Consider the following 18595-nt stretch of genomic DNA (forward strand, 5'->3'; position numbering starts at 1 on the left):
TCATATGATTGCTCCAGTTTTGCTAGCTAAGAAGACTGTTGATTTATGAAGATTGATGAGGCATATAGCTGACTAGGAAGTTGATTGTTCTAAACAGTAGTCTTACTATTCCAGGTTCCAGGGAAGTAAATACTGTGGGAAGAAATAGTCAGGGAATTGTTATGGCTAGGCTTGTATAGGTCCTAGGGCCGATAGCCTGTACCAACCTATGAACCTATGAACTAGCTTATTCTGTTAGTAAAGGTTTCACTTTATTAAGAAGTCATAGTTTATGGTTAGTTTTTTAAACTGCATGCTTGGTGTTCTGATCGAATCTTAACCAATGGCCTATTCATGTTCTCTGTAGTCTTTTATATATTGCACTAGCTCAGTTCTATCATTTTTGATTAATCTTTTTTAAGTTGCAATAATTTGATTGTTGGTTAGAGGTGAAAATACCATAAGTTTAGTTTTAGTTAGATTTAATACTATTATAGGTTGTTTCAGACATATTTGAATTTTTGTAAAAGAATGGTGAGTAAATCTTAGATCTGATTGATAGAAGAGGGAGCACATAATAGTGTTAAGTCAACTGCATATTGAATTATATTTGCTAGGTTAAAGACTGCATGCATTATATTAATAAATATATTAAAGAGTAAAGGTCATAATATTGAACATTGTGACACACCTATTACTATTTGTTGAGGAGATGACAGCTCATCATCCCAGCATGGACACAGTGTTTTGCGGCTGAAGTAACTTTTAAACCAATTAATTGTACTGTTTATGAGAACTAGTTTCTTGACTCGAAGTAACAATATGCACTGTGAAACTGTATCCAATGATTTTGGTCTGGTGTAAAAATAAGGATGCAACCAGTTCACCTTGATTTTGTCTGTCATGTCTATATTTTATGAACATTAGCAATGCTGTTTCTGTGCTATGGCCTAGCCTAAATCCACACTGCATTGTGGATAATAACTTGTTTTCTGTTAAGTAGTTAATCAATTGTATTTGAACACATCATTCAAGTAGTTTTGACAGAGGGAGCAGGATAGGTATAGGTCTGCAGTTTGCTATTTCAAGTGATTTGCTACTTTTATGTAAAGAAATAATATAGACTACTTCCAGAGTCTGAGAAATCAATTTATAAATATCAATAGTGGGTCGGCAATAGCATCTGCAGCTATTTTGAGCTATTCTGCTGGTAGATAATCAGCCGCAGGAGAGGTCGGGTTAAGGAGTTGTGGTGAAATGTAGGTAGTGACATCATCCACATCACTTTGGGTTGAATTCAATTTATTAAAAGACTTAGTGTTTGTGGAATATGAATTGAATCTGCATGCTGCATTACAATTTGTTTCATCTTTGAGAGCATGAGGTTGTTGTTTTTCACCAGGTTTAGTAAGATTATTCACTGTTGACCAAAACCCTTTGGAAGCTTTACTGTGGTTTTCTGGTAGACTAGTATAGTAGATTTGCATAGTCTTTAGGATGGTATTGTTAGTTAAGTGCTGTGTCAAGATTGTTGTAGATTGTTTGTTGTTTTCTGTATATGTCAACTTTTTATGTTGCTTTTTTATCCAGATCTTTTTATATCTAATGAAAGCCATGGTGTAGGATTAGATTTAACTCTTTTCCTGTGCGGAGGTGCTTGACAGTTTAAAATGAAGAGAAAGGTTTTGTTGAAATGAGTTACTGTGTAATCTAAAGACAGAATTGGGATTCAAAAAGAGTTACTGTGAATAGTAAGCTCTAACATGCATGACCAATTCCAAATAGTAACCCTTTCTGATTCAGAGACAGGTCTACTGTTGTGATTTTTCATGGTCAGGAAAAATCACCACTATGGATTCTCCTACTGAACATGTTGTATTACAACGAGACCCTCCATGGGAGTGACTAATGATAATTAGCTGTATGACATGCTTTGGAAATGCCTGCAGGAAGAGATTTACCCTACCAAGTGATTCGCACTATTGAGTGACTCAGAAAATTACTCGGCTATATAAATTAGAATAGCTGGCCACAATAAATAACATGGTTAGAATGCTGTGTACCTCTGTTATTGTCAATGGGAGCTAATGTGTTGCAGGCAAGTTTAGGGAAGTTCATCAAAGAACTAATGATTGATGTGTGTGTGTGTGTGAGTGTGTGTGTGTGTGTGTGTGTGTGTGTGTGTGTGTGTGTGTGTGTGTGTGTGTGTGTGTGTGTGTGTGTGTGTGTGTGTGTGTGCATGCGAGTGTTGGTTTATATGGGTAAATTGTTCATGTCCCTGAGAGCAACCAAGTGAGGACACTGTAATTTGAGAGTGTGTGTGTTTGGAGGGAAGGGAGGGCGTCTTTAATGTTGTGTGTATAATGCAGCATCCAATAGCCTTAACTCATTTAATATGTTAATGGTATGATACCATCTATGCAGTAGTCTTTCATGTAAATATTGTATAGGCCTCATCCCTACTAAATATTTAGCTACATCCCATACTTCTTCACAAATGTGTTTATCCATGATAATGCTTAGAAAACTTCTCCTGAATTTTCATCATCCCTTGTCTTTCCTCCTTCACCCCCCCCCTCCCACCACCAAATCACTATAATGCTTCCAAATTTTCCTCTTCTTCAAAATCAGTCAGTCTTCCAACCTCCTTGGCATTTTCCATCCTTTATCTAATGACTCATCGAGTTTTTCCATTTCTTTGATCCTTCCCACCACAATGTTGTATAACATGCAGTCTGCTGTTTCTGGTTGGAACCATTCCTGAATTTGTTCAAACTTCTTAAATTCTTTGTGCTGCCAATTAACTATTCAGTTCTTATTGGGCATCCCCTTCTGCTGCCTTTGTAACAGTACACACACCTCCATTTGCTTATTTATTACAATAGTGACTGTCTTTTCCTGTTTTTTGTCTCCACCTGTACTTTCTTGTCCATATATTTTTAACACTGCCTTTGCAACTTTTCCACTAAGACTCCCACTTTAACCCTTCTTTATCATCCCATGTTTTTCACCTCAAGTTCTCATATGCCAGTATTACAAATTTACACCAGTATTACAAATCAGTTTACTTAATTTATTTAAACTGCATAACTCTAGACATTGGTCATTGTCCACCATCACATTCTTCTGGGCACCAGAAGCTCATCCTTGCCAGTTCTGCATCTCTTATTCCTAGATACTATAGGTGCATACCTCATCATGTAAATTACTAATAGTAATGTCATCATTTGGATCTCCTCAGTCCTATATCCTAATGTTTTTCCAATAATTTTCAAAGTCTGCGATTCACCCCCATTCACTTAACTCTTTTTATCTCTCTTTAACAGATGCAGATACTTCTCACCACCCACCTCAGTATCCAAGGTAGATCCAGTCCATATATGTCACCTTTTCCTATTGTTATGGTCCACAGTTTCTTAGCAGGTATATTAACCATGATTCCTTTTCACAGTCTTGGAAAACCCATAGTATTTGGACAGCACTGATTGAACATCCCCTAATAGCAACATGCAATTATCCATAATTATGCTGATCTTGCTTCTTCCCCCTCCAGTGTTCCAACTTTCTATTAGTTTCCTTAATCGCTGGCTAGTTTCCATCACTAGTAGCAGAACTGACTGATACAGTAAGTACCCATGTCTAGTTCACTTATGTAACCCCCTCTCTCTATGACAATGATCTACTTATTCACATTCACACCTATTGATTACCACACAGTCCCGTTATAGCTTTTAAGACCATCCCATCTCCTAAATTTTCTGTATATCCATTAGCACCCCCCAGCTTTCCATTCCCCCACTCTTTTATTAAACCCTACTAAATCCAATAAGAGCTTCCAGCTATCTGTCAAGGTCCTATCTCTATGGAATGATACCTGTGTGATCTCATCCTCCTTGGGGAGACCTTCTTCTGTTCTAGCCACTAGTATTCTAGCACACAACTTAGCATCTGAATTCCAGTATGAAATCAATCTGTAATATCCTGGAGCCTGCTTCTTCTGCTACCCTTTGTATAAAATAATCATTCAACTTCTCATACAGAAGTCGGAAGCACTTCTTCCTTTTCTATGTTATTATACAACTGAGACATTTGCCATGCTACTCTTGACCTACAGCTTTATAGAAATCAATGGATAACTTATCCAGACCCCTCACTTTCTCTGACTTTATTTGCTTAATTGCTTTGCTTTTAGAGCATCCTTCTTTTTAATCTCCCTTTAATCCTAAACCTACATCTTGTACATGGCCACTCTACCATTCTTCAGTGGTACTTGCTTATTTGTCTTTCAGGTATAACTCACAGCGGACACACACTCAGATTAACTGAATAGTAAGTAATCTTTTATATTCATCACATATTATCTCTCCTGCTCTTTCCAAAGTAATATTATCTATTATGCCATTACACTCCTCATAGATAGTGATAGTCACTTGCATTATTGGTAGCTGTATAAACATAAATATATTTATCATTAATGTTTAATTAGTGTAGTATCCACACAGTGTGAAAAAAAACTGCAGTTGATTAAGTAAACTTAACATACTAATAGTTCAGTGATGACTGCTACAGTGTATAAAAACTTAAAAGACTGAGGAACTGACAGCTTCTAAAGCTTCAGGACACATTCCATGCACTCAGGGGAGAAGGAGAGACCTGGATGTAGGGAAAGTTGCTGTCTCAACCAAGTGTTTTCTCTTCTGACAAATCCCAGAACTGGGATTTGAAACATTAATGGGTGTTGGTGCTGGGCCCAAAGAGACTTCAAATATCATTGCAGATTTTTCATGTGGAGTCTTGCCAGAGGCATCATGAGAATCATAGATGTCATGAGACCAAAATGACCGAGGTATTCCCTTACAGTGACAGAAGTCTGGGTGGAAAACTCTAGAAATAGATATAAATATAAATATAGATATAGATATTATTCTATTTTTCCTAGAGAAGAAAAGGTCTTTGAAACACAGCATCTACCAAATACCCAAGGAGCATAGCTATGTGATGGAGTCAAAAAGTCTGATGAATCACTTCCAAGGTGGCTGCACACTGATCAACAGCATAATTCCAGCTTTGCCAGTCTGAAAACAGAAATTGAGAAAAAAGGAGTGCTATTCAAAAGGTTGTTTAGGTAAAATTCAGTTACTGGCTAGTAAATACACTGCCTGATGCCTGAATGCCAGAAAAGTATACATTTGGAAAACCTGAAAGAAAATCAACCAGAGAAAGTGATGAGAAAATACTGTCTGTGAAAGATTCTGCAGCTGTGCAGCAAAAAGCAGTCCAAGCTTCATCTCTGATTCAAGAGATGGCTTCCAGTTGTTGTGTCTTTCGGCTTTTCCCGGTTAGGGGTCGCCACAGTGGAACTCTGGTCTGCTAGTGATTGGTAGTTGATTTTTATGTGCCAAGTTACCAGCCCTGACGCACAACCTTCAACGAAGGTACGCCCATTCATGCATGTCTCCACGTAGAAGACGCTCTAGCTGAGAATAGAACCGGACAGCATCTTACTGTGAGGTGACAACACTACCACAGCACCACCACCATGGTAATTTAGAAAAAATGGATAAATTAAATTTACTCAGAGGTAAGTAAATAAAATGAAATATTGAAGGAATATATTAATTCAAACAGCAATAAGCTGGAAAAAAAATAGATGAAGCTTTAACTAGCCATTCAGATGAACTGATGAAACTGCAAGAATTAGAGATTAATGTGAAGAAAAAAAGCTGGCTGAATTGAAGTTTCTTAAGGAGAAATGTTTAAATAATAGAGTTAGAAGACAGAACACACAGAGAAAACCTGTGATTTTCAGCTGTATCAGAGAAACTGGAAGGAACAGACTGTATTCATTTTATTAAAGCACAAGTAAGTAACAGGACTGCTGTTCCACAGCACAATTTGTTAATTGAAAGTGCACATTGAATGTATACTCCCTATCTGGCCATTCAAAAGCAACCAAAACCTATATTAGTAAAGATCCAATCATACCAGCAGAAAGAGACGATCCATACAAAATTGTAGCAGAAGGGCAAAGTGTTAAAAACTGGAGATAGAAAAGTGTTTGTAGAAAATGATTACTCACTGTACACCAGGCAGTGGAGAAGTAAATTTATCCCATCAGTCAGGGAATGTTGAGAGGCAGGTGTGAGATTCAAGCTGCTGTATCCAGCTGTCTTCAAAGTGTTTTTCCCTTGAGGATCAAAGTCATTTTTGACACACAACCAGCTATGGAAGGAAAAAAAAAACTTAGCCAACAAAAAGGAACTATGCTTCTCATTCTCCTGATGGTAAGGTTTATATAGAGACATTGACAGTAAAAACCTTTCCAATGTTCCAAAGCAAAATGCTTTACAGATAGAAAAAAGCAGAGGAGTTGACTAGAAGAATCAGCAGTACCTTGCACTTGAACCTAAGTCTGGTGTTGGGGAATGGAGATGAATAGGAAGAAAATCAGCAAATCTGAAATTAATGAATAAATAGAAAACTATAAGCATCTCATCACATTTGTGAAATATGAAGAAGAAAAAGTGACTGAAAGACACTGGACCATTGTTAAGTGTGTTAAAGTTGTGAGGCAAACTGTGAGCATGTACCCCAATTTATATCATTAATGTTATAAGGACTCTAAAAGGGGGAACCTAACTGTAAGTAAAGCAATCTTTGTTCTTCTTAGTATTTGTATAAAACATGTCATGATATAAACCACGTGTTATATACAGTAAAACAATTTTGTGTGGTGTGTAGTCAGGGGTATTTTAAATTGGGGGGGGGGGGCTTTTCAGTGACTGCTGTATGTGTTAAAGACATTAAACAAGTATCTTTTTTAGTTGTAAGACATATGTTTACTGTATAAAAAGAGAAAAAAGACTCGACAAAAGCAAGTTCTAATGTTCATAAGCTGTGATTATATTTATTGTATTTTATGTAGAAAGGGAAGATTTTTCTCTTTTAATTCTATAATGGTGAATGCCTACCTTTGGCTTAAGCTGTAAACAGGTGTTTTTGTAAGCATGTAGGCTTTAAAAATAACACAAAACAACAAAAGCCTTGAAAATGCTAATCTTCTTACAAATGCAAAGATATTAGCTTGTTTGTTTTCCACTTGCCAATATTCAATGGAGTTGAGATGTCTGCAGCTGAGAACAGCTCTGCATTCTTTTGAGTGAAATTTACAAAGAGTCATTGCTGAGTACATTTCCATGTAGACTACTGTCTGCAGGTCCAAGCAGTTAATCTTGCGAATTCTGAGTATTCTTTGTTGAGGGAAATGCAAATTTTAAAGGTACAATGACAAGTAGTTCAGTGAAAAAAAACGTTTGAAATTATGGTGAGTAACAGATAACTTTCCTAGCAGCCTTAATACTTTAATGCTGTTAATAGCAGTCTACAATTTAATGTTATTTAAATATACCCAGTACTCTTTTTCTTAGTGCTAAAAGTTAATGTTTTCTGAAAGCATACGAGCTGTTTTTCATATCTGGAAATGTAAGAGAGATAAAAGAAGAACATACAGCAATCATTGTAAGTTGGAACAATGCACTTTAGCATGGATAACCTTAATTCTAGGTTAGATAATGCCAATAGGTACAGCCATAAATGTTGGGAAATTGTTCCATTTTGGATGGTTAAACTTCATATTTTGAAGATGTACATAGTTTTGTGTGTTTCTTCCAAGTTAATATGGGATGGGAGTGTTTTGTATTTAGTGTTTGTTTGAGAGTTTTTATTAAAAAAAAAAGTCTTGAAAAGTGTGGCATAGGATTAATTGGAGATGAGAAGAAGCAATTGTACAAATGATCAGCCTGTCAAATTTTAGTTCATGCACGTAACACAAAAACTGGAGACACAAATTAAAAAAAAAACTGTAACATATAACAGGTGGGAACATTAGCTTTTTATCATGATGGCTATGCTGCCCATATTATTGTGGAATATGAATGGCCTTACAGGTATAGATAAAAAGGAAAGAGTATTGAATTATATTAAGAAATGCAGAGTACAAATAGCAATGCTACAGGAGAAACATTTGGAAAAAAATGAGAATGTGAATTTGACAAAGTGGGGATTGCAGAATGAATATTCAGCACAATATCAGGGACATAGGAAACAGGGGAGTAAATATAATTACTGCTAGAGGTGCTCCAATATTGATAGATGAATACAAAAAGGACAAAATGATAGATTTTTGGTAGTAAGGGGCTATTGGCACGGGAGGAGGAGAAGGATTATAATGGCATGAGTTTATATTCTACCAAAAACTGCTATTATAGTACTTAAGAAAATTTGGGGAGAAATAATCAGCTTTCAGAAGAGAATATTATTTATTGGTGGAGACTAGAATTTGATTTGTAATGGTGAGGCTGTATCAGTGGGACCTAAAAGGGGTAATCTAACAAAACAGGGTAGGTTTCTGGGGAAAAAATTGAAAATATTTGGTATGGAAGATATGAATTATTCAGTAGTAGGAACTCAGACAGAATTTATATATTATTTCCCAATGTAAATTAACTGGGCTTGACTAGATAGTAATTATATTTCACAGGAACATGTGCATTTCATTGGAAGCTTCAACGCACATCCAATAACTATTTCTGATCATCCACCAATAAAACAAAGATAAAAGTGCAGGGTAGGGTACCGAAGTAAAAATAAGATACCTGCACTTTCCCACCTACTTGTTAAAAAGAGAGCAATTTAAGGAATGGCTAGTGGAAATTATTCAAGAGTTATTAGGGGAAAAAGAAGTATCTTCAGAAGTTATCATTAGTAATTGGGATAAAATGAAAATACAGTTTAAAAATAAGGATGAAATAAAAGAGAAATTGATATGGTTAAGAAGTAATAGAAATTACTTAGAGGGGTGTACAAAGCTTAAAGTACTGCAGAATCAGAATAAGAGGAGGAGCAAATGCAGAATGCTAAAGAGAAAATAAGGGGATATCTGGATAACATGCATGAGTTTAGAGAAATTGCAGTTAAGCAACTATTTTTGATAACAACTCCAGAGCACAAAAAGTTTCAGTACAACAAGTTAAGCAACTGAATGTTGAAAAGTTTCTCACCAAACTTAGGGAACCTATAACAAAAAAAAAATAACCAGAGATCCTCTAGAGGTTTAAGAGATGTTCTAGATATTTTATGAAAGGTGTATAAAGCAGATAAATGTGGAAATCTAGAAAGAATACAAATGGAAATATTTATGGAAGACATAATTATGCGAAGGTTAGATGCAGGAAGGCTCAACAACTAATAGTTAAGATAGGAGATGATGACATAAAAACAGTGATGCAGACAATCTTCAGGAAAGTCTCCAGGAATGGATTATGCTGCCTTGAAAGTATGGAAATTAGGAGGGAAGAACGTAATAAAGATTTGGAAGATTTTGTTTAACAATGTTTTAAAGGGAGGTGAAGCACCAACATCTTGGAAGAAAGCTGTGGTGGCTGTGTTATCTAAAGATGGCAAAAACCCTTCAGAACCAGGTTTGTGTAGACCCATTTCAATTTTAAACCATGATTATAAAGTGTTTATATGCATACTAGCTTAAAGAATGACAAGGGTGTTGCCAAAATTGATATATATGGATCAGTGTGGTTTTGTGGAAAGGAGGCAAACATTTAACAACATTAATAAAATAATGATGATCCAGAGGGCAGCAGAATGTAAGAAAATATCTCTGTTATTGGTGGGTCTTGACACATAGAATGCATTTGACAGAGTAATTTTTTTTTTTTTTTTTTTTTTTTTTTTATCAGTAGGGCATTGGAAACATTTGCATTGCCTGCAACAATAATAAGGTTAATTAGAAGGATATTCTCTCAGATATACTGTGTTTGAATAGAGGAAACAGACAAAAGTACTCTTTTCCTTTTATTTACTTTATATTTAGAGACATTGGCAAAGAAAATAAGTGATTCATGAATACAAAGATATGCTTCATATGGTAATCAAGAAAAGTTGACTTTTTTTTGCAAATGATATTGTTTGTACCTTATAAATCCAGAAAATCTGTGTTGTGGAACATTTTGAGACAGATTCAAGTTTTTGGAATATAAAATTAATGAAGATAAAACAAAGGCTATAACTGTAAATTATGTAACCACACATAAACTGGTTCAGCAATAACCATATTTATGGTGACATGATAAGATGATGTATTTAGGAGTATGGATTAAGAAGGCTTCTGTTATGGCAGCTAGGGATATATGGGACGAGACTAAAGAAAAGATAATACAAACATTGACAAACTGGAAACTCTTATTTATGATACAATCTGAGAAAATATTTTTAGTATTTTTAGTCATAATACAGGTTAGGCATTCCAGCAGAACAAGGTTGTTTAGGTTGACTTGATTTGAAGGGATGTTTTTACAGTTACACAGTTAAGGCTCATATATATAACACAAGCAGAAGGTTATAATTCAAATTGGAAATGGATGATGATGAAGCAAGGGAGGAGTTCAAGAAATAGAGAGACAATGGGATTTTGAATGCAGATCCTTAAGGAGAATAGTAATAAATATGCAGAATATTATATTTATAAAGTAGTAGAAAGTATAGGTTCATAATTTCATATGTAGGTACTAGGCTATCAGCCTGAGGGCCTACGTAAGCCTAGCCAACAATTTCCCTGGCTTACGCCACCTAAGAAAGTTATTTTCCTGTGCCACTGTCCAACAGAGACACAGAAGTGATCCCCGGGGTGTATTTCCTATTTCCCATCCACTCATCAAGATTTTTCTTGAAGAGTGCTAATGAAGAACTTTGCTTGACATAGATGGGTAGCCTGTTCTAGAGTATGAGAAGTCTCTGGGAAAAAAAGCTTTGCTTCATTGGCAGGTAAGCAAACCCGGGCCTCCTGCGTGGCAGGTGAGAATTCTACCACTGAACCACCAATACTGCTTATAAGAATATGTGTATTCTAAGAACTAAGCCAATATGAGAATGGAGAAAGGGGATTTTGCCACTAGGGATGACTGCAAGTAGGGTTAGACAATCTAGGCAAGAGGGGGCTAGAATTTACTGGAGAAACCTGGCAAGGAACCAAGATATTGAGGGCAAATAACTCAAGCAGGAAAGGTAATAGAGTGGGATGAAGCCAAGAAGACATCTGGATTGCAGGCTGGAGAGTACCTTCCCTACCAGGGCTTGATCTCAGACTACAAGCAAAAAAAAAAAAGGTATAGGGACATTTTAAGTAAATGTCCTGCTCTAGTATAATTTTTAGTTCAATATAGAACAGAAGCAGCTTTTAAAAAGGGGTAATTAGTACGGCATATAAAATATTGCATGACAGCTGTAAGAATCAATCGGAGGAGGATAGAAAAGATTGGGGAGAGAGACTGGAAATACAATTTACAAGAAAACAATGGGAAGACGTATGTATGTTTCCCAAGTATGCAACCAAATCCAGAATGTTTAGAATATCTGCTTTGAAGTGTTTGCATAAGTATTTTATACCTCAAATAGACTTCAAAGAATTTTCATCAGGAAGGTACCAAATGTTGAAGGTATGTTGGAAAAAAAGAGTTAACTGGGAACTCATATTTTGGGCATGTAATGAAGTGACAGATTTTAAAAATCACATACAGAGTACTCTATCAGAAATACTGGGTGGGCAAGATCTGAACTGCCTAGACATATTAAGGCCTTATCAAGTTTAATTCTGTTGGCTGCCAAAAACAAGCAATTACTAGCAAATGGAAATCAAAGTCTACACCAAGTGTAATTTAGGTAATGAATATTTCAAAAGAGATAAAAAGAATGAACTGGAAGATTGATCTTTAGAAAAGGAAAGGAGTAAATTACATCGAAATAAATGGAAAAAGTGGGAATAATACATACAGTACATAATAATGTTCAGGAGGAAGAGTGAGTTCTAAGAAAAGGCACAAAGTCAGCAATTTTTTTTTTAATGTTGGAGTGATGATTGTAGCAAAGAAAATGTTGTATATCGCATTTAAACAGAAAAATGTTAAAATGCTTTGTTTTCTTTTCTGTTACTAATGTTTGCCTATGTCTTAAATGATAATTTAATAAAAGTGTTTAAATAAAAAAAGATCTTTAAATGTTTGCTTGAAATCACAGCTTGTGTAAGAGATCTCTTACCCAAGTAAGATTCTTGGCACTTTGAAAAATGACTCTGGAAAGGTAACCAAGTTATCTAAATATTGAAAAATGTGGATACCTTATAGCCCACAATGAAGAATCATTGGAGATAGACACTTTATAAACACTCTTGGTATAGTAAGTGGTCCAAAGAGTAAAGCAGAAAACTGATAATATGATCCAGACACACAAAACCTTCAGAAATTTCTGAAGTCTGGATGAATAGGGATATGCTGATAAGCATCTTTTAAATGTTTTTGGAAACATGAATGAGGAAAAAGGGGTAACATGTTGGGAAGTGACAATATTTTGAACTCGGGCACATTCGCAAATTGATTTAGGAAAAAAAGACTTGAGACCTAGTCTGCAAGCATTTTCTTTCTTTAGCAGCAAAAACATGCTTTAATAAAAACATTACCCAAACTGGGAAATAAGAACTGGATCCCTCCCTGAGGCAACATATGTTGAAGGACAGGGGCAAATAGGTGAGTCTGGCCTAGTAGATGAGGACTTACCCCCTGCAAATTATGAATTGCCTCACACTGCCATCTGTAACCTTGATGAATGATTTTCAGAACTCATTTGACTGAAACCATCTGTTGCTAAAGAGAGAAGTGGAGATAAACTTTTTGGAATGGAGACGGGATTGCCAGGATGTGAGGGAGAACTAGGTCCCTTAAATAGTCATTCTGACTTGCTGGACTGTTCTTGGTTTCTTATTAAACATCTGTTAACTGGCATTTTGCTGAGACTGTTTAGTTTTTTTTTTTCTTGCAAAAGCTGCATAAGTAATAAGGAATCCCTTAGAAAATTTGGAAATGGAGGTCTGAAAACTCTTAGAGATTCCCCATATCAGCTTACCCCCAACACACTTTTTGATAACCTGTGCAGCAGAGGGACAAAAACTAGTCCTCTATCCAAATGAGAATTTAAAATGTTATTTTTCACATCATCCGGGAGGTTCTGAGTATGCGGCCAGGCAAACCTCCAAAAAACAGTATCAGTGGCCATAGTCCTGGAAGAAGTGTCAACTGAGTTGTTCATAATACAGTCTGTAAACAATGAGTTGTGACTTATGAAATGGAAGAAATAAAATTATTTAAAGCAGATTTTTCACACAAGAAGAAACTGTAATCAAAACATCACTCATAATTTTACAATTAGTCAGAACAAACTTTAACATAAGACCTTGATGACTCAAAATTTTGAAAATCAAAGCTGCAGAAGCATATACATTTTTCCCTTACCTATCATTTATGTTCCCATCCTTGTCAGAAAGTTTAGGGTTGGAATTAACTAAATGTGGAGCAGCAGTAGAATTAACTAAAGCTGGAGCTCCTGGATCACGTTTGGGAAGAGTATATAAACATTTGAAAGACTGAGGAACTTCTTACAATCTGCCTTTTTAGGGTCAGCAAGCTGACTCTCAGGAAGACTGCAGACAGTGACACACACATCCTCCAAAGCTGATAACATTAGAGAAATGGGTGAAGGTTCTGGAAATTCCATTTTTAAAGCAAATAGTATTTTCTGAGGGACTGAGAAACCTCATTGTGCTCCCTCTGAAAACAGTGGCACATTTTGGAACAGTCTGTGAGACAAATAAACTCCTTCAAGGAGAATTATATGCTGTCCACTGAATCTGAATCAGAAATCTGAGATGAAAACTCTGCATATGTTCATTCATTTTCCTGTCTAGACTCAGAGTCTTGAATTTCTTCAGGAAAAGAGACATCCTTTTTTCTTTTACCAAAAAAAAAAAAACCTCATAGAAAGGATCAATAGCCTGAATTAGACCCTGAACCAGATCTAGAAAACTGTTCCTGTCTAGAGAAAGTTTAGGAGGAATAGGCACATGTTTAGCTTTCTGTTTCTTTTTGACAGGACATATAGGGCCAAAAAAGTTTAACAACAACAGCTTCCCAAGGCATGGGCACAACATTCTGACTAAACAGGAAGGCTTCCCTGTTCTATTTCCCAAGACCAACAGTAGTGCCTTTCCCTTAACCATTTGAGAGGAGCACAACGGCCACAGAGGATGTGACTAACCCCAGGATGATAATTACTATAGGTGCTACACCAGAGCTATCTGAGGTAAAAGATGAGTGGTCTGAGGAAATAGCTTTGGTCACAGTAGGGTCACCCACCTGTGGCAGAGGCAAACTGTTAGCCTGGTTTGCTGGTACAGGCTGTTTACCTATTTTTTTCTTTTTGTGGCTGGAAGAAAGTCTGACCATGGCACTGTTAGTTTGTTCCATGGTCAAAACAAAAATGGTGCCGATTCCCTAGGGAAAACAAGCAGCATAAGTCAGTAAAAATACAAATTGTTAAACATCACTTTTCCCACTAAAATGCAGTAAAAAGCACTTTAATACATTTTGCCAGCCAAAAAATGTAAAATAAACAATTTCTGCATAGAAAAATGGTCAACAACTTTTATCTACTTCTACAGTGCACACCTCTTTAAACTGCAGTTAAGTTTCATGGCAGTCTTTTAAAACACAAATTCATAAATTAAAAAATAACTTTCTCTTGCAGGAAAATACATTTAAACATTTTTTTTTAATTGAAGGCTTTTGCACAAAGGGAACATATCTGACCAACAAAGGAAAAGTACAAGCTGAGTGTTGATCCTTGAATGCCTGCAGAGGAGTACTCTCTTCAGCAGTAGGAAAGTTCTGAAGGGCTTGTTGCACAATCTTGTGTTGTTAGGAAGCTCAGCTGGATCTGCCTAATGGTTTGATTGCACAGAAGGGGCCCTGAAGTTTTGGAAACTGGCTGAACATTATATTGTTGTGAAGATATAACTCATATAGCTAAGGGTACTGTAGCAGTGATCAGTATGATGAACACCTCTAGTCCTTCCCTGCAATTATTTCCACTCACCTCTGCTAATGTCTTCTAATGTCTTCATACCTCTCTATATAATAATATGCTCTTGTCCTTGTAGCATAAGCCATCTCATTCATTATGGCTACATCTTATCCAAAAAGCTCTGCTAAGCATGACTCCATTTTTCCATCCATGCTTTGACATTGTAAATTGCTTATTGAACTAAATTTTATTTATTTGTTTGTCTTTGTTTAATGGAAAAGTCCAGCTGGGTAATATTTATTTTCAGCAGAGGCTTGGAGAGAAAAGATCCATTTGCTGATATTATATTATACTAAGTTTCAGTTAAACACATAATACTTACAGTTCTGTTTACATTTATGCACAAACAGTAGTTATAGTTATACATTCTAAGATTTCCCAAGGTGGAAGTTACTAAAGAGAAAGCACCCATGCAACTTAATGGATTGTACAGGCAGCACAAAGTCTTAAACTTGTGATGAACATGTGCAGAATTAGGAAGATGTTGTTTAAGCAGTGATTTAAAACTCTGAGTTTGTCAGAGAGTTGTATTTGTGTGAGGATACTATTCCAGAGTTTAGCAATGTACTGAGAGTAGAGCGAGTCTCCTGCAACCTTATTTGACTTATTTGTAAGTAATAAAAATTTGTTACTAGAACAGATGTCCCTTGCTGGGCAGTAGGGCAGTAATAAGTTTTCCAGTGCAGGCATTTTTCTGGATGATGAATGAGTTTGTATGTTTCTGTGCTATAGTTAGTTGTTAATATGTTAAGTAGTTGTGCAGTTCAAGACAGTTTTTCACAGTTTGAAGTAGTTCAAATGTTGTAGCATATTTTTGCACGTGTAAATATGTATATTTTTTAGCATATCCTTGTATCTGTAAATATGTTTTGTTCATTTCTAATGTGATTCTATTCTCCTGGGATGTGTCTGCAAATGTTCCTTTGGGATTAGTGCATTAACCAATTAAACAGATGGAAATAATAAATATTAGTCTTAAGAGGCTACATTTACAACTGGCTGTAAGCTGTTTACTAAAGAATTGTTGTCTGTGTCAGGCATACTGTAAGTGAATGCTTTATCTTAAAATGCATCTGTATCAACAAAAAATAATTTGATCCATCTGAAATTAGACATTTAATAACATAAGATGTAAACAACATCCAGAATTAAGAGGTCTGACAATAATTGATAAGACTGAGGTCAAGCTAAAGCTTAAAATTTTCTTAGCTGATATTCCTTGACATTTTCAGCTGATAGGCTGAATTTAAAACTGGTCCTAATATATCAACGTTCTAATCTAGTAAACTAATTAAAGTAAATTATTTACCTAATTAAAATGCATTCCTACAGAATGGAAGTATTGCATCATTATCTGATGAAACTGCATTCTTTGAAAGAGTTAAAATGCCTTATTATAAGAAAGTAAAAATAAATGTATTCATAACACATACACATAGAAATATACTCTTACAACTGTAAAATGTAAACTGGCAGAAATTATAATATACATTCTCCACACACAAAACAGATTCAGCATAAAGAAAAAGAAACTAATACCCACTTTCTAATAATTTATTTGTGCAAGAGAAGGTGGTGGGAGCAGTCCTATTTCATAGTTAGTATTAAAAATATCATATATAAACAAAGACAGGAAGCATAATGCAAGACATACCCCACTTATTATTAAGAAAAAATTAGAAACAGACAAAGACAGGAAACATAATGCAAGACATACTCCACAAAGGCACAATGTCCTTTGTAAATAGCTGGAATAGATTTTTGGATCTGGCTTCACTTTGCTGGATAACCATTGAAGATACAGCAACTCACTCCTGCTGAACGAAGTAGCATTCGAACATACTGACAAGGATGCAAGTTCCATTAGAAAGAAAGAACATTCTAAGATACTGACAATGATGCAGGTTCCATTAGAAAGAAATAACATTCTAAGATACTGACAAGGATGCAGGTTCCATTAGAAAGAAAGAACATTCTAAGATACTGACAATGATGCAGGTTCCATTAGAAAGAAAGAACATTCTAAGATCCTGGCAAGGATGCAGGTTCCATTAGAAAGAAAGAACATTCTAAGATACTGACAATGATGCAGGTTCCATTAGAAAGAAAGAACATTCTAAGATACTGACAAGGATGCAGGTTCCATTAGAAAGAAAGAACATTCTAAGATACTGACAATGATGCAGGTTCCATTAGAAAGAAAGAACATTCTAAGATACTGACAATGATGCAGGTTCCATTAGAAAGAAAGATCATTCTAAGATACTGACAAGGATGCAGGTTCCATTAGAAAGAAAGAACATTCTAAGATACTGACAAGGATGCAGGTTCCATTACAACACCTACCACAGTCTGTGCATATACTTTGCTCAATGAGAAGGGTAATGAGGCAATAAGAGAAAATGACAGTATGGAAGCAGAATGTAGAGGTATTTCCCTTCTAAGGAGAAATGCCACTACCACAGTAGTCTCACCACTGCAAGTTTAGAGGGGTAGGACACACTGCATATATGGAGCCTATGCATCATTAAAGTGCTTAAAAGCTGAACTCTGCATATTAAATGTAGATTTGTGGCTGAGGTGTATATTGAGGGGATAAAATGGAGAAAATAACTTCATGCTGTTCCATTAACAACTTTTAGGGACTAGCATGAAGGAATGCTTCTTGTAATTTTTTTTTTATAAATAATACAATGAAATCAAAATAAGACAACATTATTTATGATATCAGTATATAATAAAAAGTAAGCTCATTCAGTATAATATATTCCTCAGTTTCATGGTAGAGTTTTGAAAAAAAATAATTCTGCAGTGCTTAAGAGACTTGGTTATCTTCATGATTTTAAAGGCCATGAGAATCTAGAGAACTTTAGACTGAACAGTTTTTACCAATTCAGTCAGCACTCTATATATATATATATATATATATACTCAGGTACAACAACTTACAGTTTTAAGTATGCATTTTTTTAAGTTTCTTTGAAAACAACAGCTGCAGTTATTAATTTGTCTTTGCATACTATGGTGGAGGAAATAAATACCCTATCCTTTCTGCTATACCTCATTTACCTGTAAAGGTGTTATTGATATTGCGATAATAAGGTAAAAGATGGTAGATTATGTTATTATGGCTTTATATAAACAAGATGGACCTCTCAGTAACCTTCAACAAAATGTATTACATGGCTGTAGCAGACTGCAAAATTGGCTCATAAAGATGGACCAGAAATAAATTGTGGCAAAACCACCTTAATATTTGGGCCATACTAAATACTTATAAGCACAGTCATTAGTCACCCCAGTGAGGTACCAATATGCAATGCAAATTAATGCAGAATGGATAATACAAAAAGTTCTCACTATCACTATCACTAGGAAACCAGAAAAGCCATTGCCATAGTAATGATCCTGCCCAAATTGTTTATTACCTACTTACCCATAGTACCTAGCTCAAAGTCTGCATAAAATGCTAACAGGGTTCAAGCACTGCTATACAAATTCTGCAGATTTATTGTACTTGCCTCTTCAGTAGAACATCCATGTAAGACCCTAGAGAAAACTCAATAACTCCCACTAACAGAACAGCAGCGCTACACTTAAATTGCCACAGCTACAAATATTGCACATTCTATTAATA

The sequence above is a fragment of the Protopterus annectens genome, chromosome 5.part1, assembly GCF_019279795.1.
Source record: "Protopterus annectens isolate FY-2018-M chromosome 5.part1, PAN1.0, whole genome shotgun sequence".
NCBI lineage: Eukaryota > Metazoa > Chordata > Ceratodontiformes > Protopteridae > Protopterus > Protopterus annectens.